Raw genomic sequence first — 6,897 nt, 5'->3', positions numbered from 1 at the left:
AGCCCCATATCAGGTGCCATTTTGTATAGGAAGGAAAGGGCTGAGGGGAAAGGAAAAGAAATGGTAAGCTATGCATGCAGTAAAACAGGAGCAATCAGATGCCGTTTTCACAGGACCAGACACTGTGGGACTGGAGGAACAATAGTGAGTTGTACAAGCACTAAACTGTTAGCAAAATCTCTTCCAGCTTAGTGCATTGCAGTGGTCCCCTGGAGAAACAGTTCCAATGTGATATTCTACAGGTTCCACCCAAAATATGCCCAGGTGTTCCTCAGACCTAATGGCTAGCATGTTTTGGCAATAACAGCAGCACTGACAACCCAGTTATTTAGGATAGCCGGTGTCTCCTTAATCCGGGGCCTGTGGGTAACAGTTAACCAGCCCTAAGGAGAAGAATATTCTAACCAGAATTGGAATGGCCAAGAATAAAAGTAAAAACAGAGGCACAATGAATATTACTGAAGACTCTCCTGCAAAGCAGCAAAAAGCCTCTTTTACTCTCAGAGTTAACTGAGAAAGAAATCAAGACAAAGGGAGATACAGAATTCAGAAAACTTGTTAATAAGCTTCTGAATAGCAATGAGAAACACAAACAGGAGTTCAAGGAATTTAAGGAGAATGTCACATAGGAAATAGCAACACTAAAATGAAATCAAGCCAGATTATTGGAAATGAAGGACAAAATAGAGCAAATTAAAAATTTAGTGGAAAGTATTAATAATAGAATGAATGAAGCAGAAGAAAGAATCTCAGAATGGGAGTACATTTCTTGTCACAATGGGGAAACACTCAAAAAGCTGGAAATATAGCTTGGTCAAGCTAAAAAAATATTAAAGAATAAAAAATATGATTAGAAAGCCAAATATAAGAGTTATGGGAGTTTCAGAAGGTGCAGAAAGAGAAGCTGGGGTTAAAGGTGTATTCAGTGAAACAATAAATGAAAACTTCTCTAATATGCAGAAAGAATTGGGAAACAATATCCAGAGTCTTAACTTCCTTTGCTTTTGATGATTTTTCTAGGACGTCTGTCCCTAGAACTGTATCTAATGTGACCATGAGCCATTTTTTAGACAGTCACTTACCCTCCTCTGGTCACTTGTGAGCCTGGGTATGATAGATGGTCTGAGGACAAATTTCCATTTGTTTGTGAACCAAACCTCCAATGCAGATTTACAGTAAGCTTATTGTTGGATAAGATTCTTGATAGGACTTCTGCAAGATGGATTCAGTTCTTTGAATTCCACAAAAACCTTCTTAAATGGGAACAGAAGCAGCTTCACAGCTTTCATACTTACACTTTCATTTCTACAAATGAAAGAATATTTATTTTCAGAAATTTAACTTTTTATACTTCATAAGGTTTTAGAGTTCTAGGGCAGTCTGCACTACCTGCTACCTATTTGCTCTCTGCCTGAATTCAAGTTGTAGGTTAAAAATAACTCACTAGAAATCACATTTTCCTTGGTTGTACAAAGATTTGTTGCACACTGAAGACACTTTTGTTCCAGACTCGAGATGACCTAATAAGACTTCTACACTTTCCTCATATGCAAGTGTGAGGATTCTCTCCATGAATTTCTTACAGTTGCTGAAGTTAGCTAAAGCTAAATGGTTCATTTTAAGTGTTTTTCTGTCCATCCTCTGCCCCCTGCCTCTTTTCTTGTTATTTTGATAGTTCAGCATCTGCCCTAAGTTAATGCATTTGATTTGCTCTTTCTGACCACAACAGTGAAGGCTTAGGAAGAATCTGCTTTGTACAGATTAACCAGGAATTTGATTTTGGAGATTGAGTGTAGTAGCCAAATATTCAACCCTGTGCCGATGACTAAGTGAAGCAGTACATAACCACATGGATAAAGGGGTCCATAGATTTTATGACCCACAATTACAATCCATCCTACCTTCTAAGTGTAAAATATATGTTGTCTTTAGATTTTTGGAACAAAAAGTAAAAACAGGGACAGGTATTTTGCTTAGAGGTTAAAACACTGGTTAAGACACTGTTTGTCCCATAGCAGAGAGCATAGATTGAGTTCTAAGCCCTGGCTCCTGAGTCCAACTTCCTGACATTGCAGAACCTTGGAGAAGAAGAAGAGCGTGCAAATATCAGAGTACCTGTCACCCACAGGGGCGATCTTGATTGAATTCCTGGCTCCTGTCTTCATCCTGGCAGTGGTAGGTATTTGGTGAGTGGATTAACAGATGTGAGTGTGTTCTTTATTTTTCTGTTATCTCTACTCTTGTCTCTTTGACTATTGCACAAAATAAAAATCCCCCCTCAGATTAAAAATAGAGCTAAGTTAAATTTAAGCATTTATTAACGTAGAAAAAAATCCTTAAAAATACAAAACAAAGTAAACAACAAAAACACTGGCTGCAATCCTTTAAGTTGGATATTGCTTTTAATTTAGCTTAGGTGAATAAAAGACAAACAGAACTTATAAATACTTCTTTGGCTTATAGAATGAAATCCAGTCTTATTCCACGATAGACAATAGAGTAATAGTGACATCTACCCTAGTAGTGGTGTTCAAGCCTTGGACCAATGTGATGAAACAACCTTTCCATTCTTATCTCTCCAATCTTTCTCTCCTTCACCCACCTGCTGTAACATGTGTATAATCCACTTTCTCGACACAGCACAAACCTATTCAGAGCAGTGTTGATCTACACATGTCTGTAAAGTGGCAGAACAGACGTCAGAGCTTTCTAAGTGTCTTTTGTCACTGATGATGCTGTCTCCTCACTGCTTAGTAATAAAATGTATTCATTCATTTTTTTAAAAATGTTTTTACTCAGTACTTCCTTATTTCTATATACTTTGATGATGCCCAACACAGATAAAATGGCTGCCTTCAAGGAAGGTACAGCATAACTGAGAAAACAGAAATTTAATTGGTGTTATCAATTAGTTAGGATGAGTTATGTAGCGCGGAAATAAAGTCACAAATGATACGACCTCAAACATGACCAGAGGCAGAGTTCCTGAAGGATGGAACAGAGATGTTGTGCACGGAGCAGATTAGGTTAAGGAAGGAGAGAGCATAGTAGATTGCTCAGAGAGAAGCCTGAAGGGAGTTCAAGTGACTGGCAGTAGTCATGGAAGCTGGCAAGAAAGAGACTTCTGTCTTACCTATAAATAAGACAGTCTCAGGAGATCGAAATGTGCTTAACCCGGTAAAAATAAAATTATGTAAAGATCAGTTAAACTGAGGAGTGACATAGCCATATTCATATTTTGGAAAGATTGCTTCCGTTTTTGGAAGGGAGACGGCCTTTGTCAGCATACATTGGTTAGTTGTGTAAAAACTGAGGGAATAGAAACAATAAATACATTCTGATGCAGGGGATGGATGGATGGTAATGATATCGAGTAAACTCTGGAGGAGATACAAATTTGTGACAATGAAAGAGACTTACATTCTGTACAGCTGAGCAAAAGGAGGTTACAAGCATCCAACTTGAATGTCCAGTGGGGTTACATAAAAGAAGTAAAAGGCAAGGAATGAATGTTTTGGGCTTCAATGACCAATTTTCATTACAGCTACTCAATTCTGCTCTTATAGTGTGATGACAGCCATAGACAATACATAAAGAAATAAAAATATCTGCATTGAAGCTTTATTCACAAAACAAATATAAATCCACATTTGGTCCTTCTGAATCTCTCAGAAGAATGGAACTGCAGGAATAGACACAAAAAGCCTAGAACCAACACTATACAGGACTCAATGACCTTGGTTTGAAGTCAGATCAGCTTTTGTCATTTCTAATTCTTTTTGAAGACTCCTTCTGAGAATCAAATGTTAACATTCAAGCTTTCAAAAGCTCCATCTTTATATGAAACTATAAATTGATATGAGGTTGTATATTTTTAGTTTTGAAGCAGTACCTTTAGGTGATTTCAATTTTCATTGGTTTTTAACTGTTATACTGAAAAAAAAAAAAAAGATTGCGTAAATCCAAAAGCCAGTAGTGAGGAAGACATTTCCAGTTAGAAAATGTGTAAAACAGACAGGTGGCTGAGCGTTGTTGTATGGGGTTTAGTATGGGGCTACACAGTAGAGAGAAAGAGCTGGAGAAGTACGTTCAGGAGCCAGAGTTCATTCTCTGTGATACAAAGACCACAGGCCCACAAAATGGATGTTTTTGGCTTAGCAGGTTTGCCTTGTCAAGTCAGTGAAGCTGTGAACAATTAAACTGCCTTCCTCAGCTTGAGAAGGGACCTCAGGGTGCATCACCTGAGAAAGAGTTGATCCTTCAAAAGGCTTTTTTTTCCTCATTACTTTCTTGCTACCTTCAAATAAATCACTATATTCTTGACTTTTAAATCACCCTGCTTGCCTGGAAATGCTCTGCCTTGAAGCAAAATGTTGAGACAACATTTCAGAATGTAAAGTGCTATTCCAAAAACTGTTGGCAGTGGCCATTGTGGCAATGTGTTTGGTTCAAGATGTCTCTACTTTGGAATTTTCAAACCTCAAGCTAATAAGGTCTTAGGCAGGGCATCTCTTGTGCTTGACTCGGGAATTTAGCTTGGGTTCTTAGTATTGCTTAGTAATGGCAGTGTCTAAATTGTCTTCCCAGGAGTGCCATTAGATAAGCAAACACAGGCTTGTGTGTGCCCTCTTTTTCCTGTTGAAAACGGAAGGTGTAGATTGGTCACACTATGTTAGGGCTATTGTCTAGCAAATCATCCTCAGTACTTGGCAAAGAATCCTGGAAGCATCTCTTTTATGGAGATTTCTCACACAATGAGGACCAATACTCAATACCAGGATCTTGGAAATATAACAGGCACCAGGAGAACTGTGAGTGAGGAACTCTGGGCTTTTTTCTTTCCCAGTTTTCATGCCGGAAGTGGTTTAGTTTTTTCTCTTCTTGTATTTGTGCTTATTACCTCTATAATAGACAAAAGAGAAGGCAAATGCTTTCCTTGAAAATGACATGCCTTTTGTTTGTAAATCTGTGTTTCTTCCATTCCAAATTTCTCTTTGACTGCTATTAGGTAACTCAGTTCCTGTTGCGGAGGCCACTGCTCCTTATAAATACATTTATGAAGGGGCGTACAAAAGTTCATAGCAAATGGAATTTTTAAAAAGTTTATTTAGTAATTTAAAAACAATCCATGTGCAGTTTTTCTTTGAGAAAATGCATTTTCCATGAGGTTTTTAAAACCTATTAGTAAACACTAGCAGCGATTGTCTTGTAAATTGTTCTTGTCTATAATTGAGGTGATGAACCTCTCTAATGAAAGCATGTTGTTTTCTTTGCCTATCCAAGCTGTTTGTCATGTGGCATCCAATATACACAGGCTGCATTGTTAACAAAGGCGTACATGGCAGTTAGCTAAACTAGAAACTTTTGTTTGCATTTTTATATGAAACTAGCTATAAACGAAATAGCAATTTGTCTCCATTTATGAAATTCTAGCCCACTAGCCCATGAGTTTTTTGTATCATTTCTTATTCATCTTTGTGTATTGTGCCAGAATGGAGCCTGGCTCATAGAGAGCATTCAATACATGATTGATTAATCAAGAAGATGGCTTTATAATCAAGGTGATTCTTCCAGCTGAATTCCAGCCTGGAAACACACTGAAGAGTCTGTGCATTGTAGTCAAACAGTAATCATAGATCTAGAGTTATAGATGACTAGTATAATTAGTGCTTGCACGGATGGAGTTCTGCTGTCCAGTTTTGGAAATGAAGGTTGAGAAGACAACAGGATCACCTCTCCTGAAAGGCAGGAGCTGAGTGCCAGACATGCAGCAATATCCAACACCCAACCTGTGGGGCTGGTTCGCATCAACTTTATGTATTAGAACAATTACACTGTAGGACACACCCATAGTGTCAACAAAGAACTGGAGGATTGTTTGTTATAGAAAACCCATACATTTGGTGTCATAACCTTTGTAGGTAGGGGAACAATTTTTGCTTGTGGACAGAGCTAATGCATTGTGCTTTAAATGAAAGAGTATCATTATGTTCTTTCTTTCCACTTATATTACCCTATCATCAAATGAAGCTCTTGAGCTCACTGTGTCAATGAAAACACGGAAATTCTGTCCTTATTAGTTATATGAGCATTGTTGGATGAAAGATTCTCTTGTTTTTGAGTCTGGGTAACCCATTGTCTTGATCACATTTGCCTTGTATGTAGACTGTTGCAAGTTCCTTTTGCTATTTTTGCTGCTTCTCTTCACATAATCATTTGATTCGATGCAGCTTATCTGCTGTGCTCAGGCTATCTTGCTCCAGAAGCCCCTGAATTGAAAACTGCTTGCGGTACTAATGAGCATCCTCTTCTCCAAGACATCATGTCTTTTCCATGCCCTCCTGGACCACTTGTATCTCTGAATTTATCTCTGATCAATGTCCATCATAAATGCTGCTTTTTTTAAAAAAATCTTTCACTTTTCATGTTTTGCCTATTGTAAGTAATAATTCCTTATTAGCTCCTCATTTATTTTCTTGAATTTTTTTTTAAGATTTATTTATTTTTATTACAAAGTTAGATATACAGAGAGGAGGAGAGACAGAGAGGAAGATCTTCCATCCGATGATTCACTCCCCATGTGAGCCGCAACAGGCCGGTGCTGTGCCGACCCGAAGCCAGGAACCAGGAACCTCTTCCAGGTCTCCCACGCGGGTGCAGGGTCCCAAAGCACTGGGCCATCCTCGACTGCTTTCCCAGGCCACAAGCAGGAAGCTGGATGGGAAGTGGAGCTGCCGGGATTAGAACCGGCGCCCATATGGGATCCTGGGGCATTCAAGGTGAGGACTTTAGCCGCTAGGTCACACTGCCGGGCCCAGCTCCTTATTTATAAATCAACATTTTGGAAGTAAGGCAAGATGTTTCCTCATCTTTCCTATTATTTACAACACCCATTTC

This window comes from Ochotona princeps, chromosome 14, assembly GCF_030435755.1.
Source record: "Ochotona princeps isolate mOchPri1 chromosome 14, mOchPri1.hap1, whole genome shotgun sequence".
Lineage (NCBI taxonomy): Eukaryota > Metazoa > Chordata > Mammalia > Lagomorpha > Ochotonidae > Ochotona > Ochotona princeps.
Note: the sequence above shows the minus strand (reverse complement) of the source record.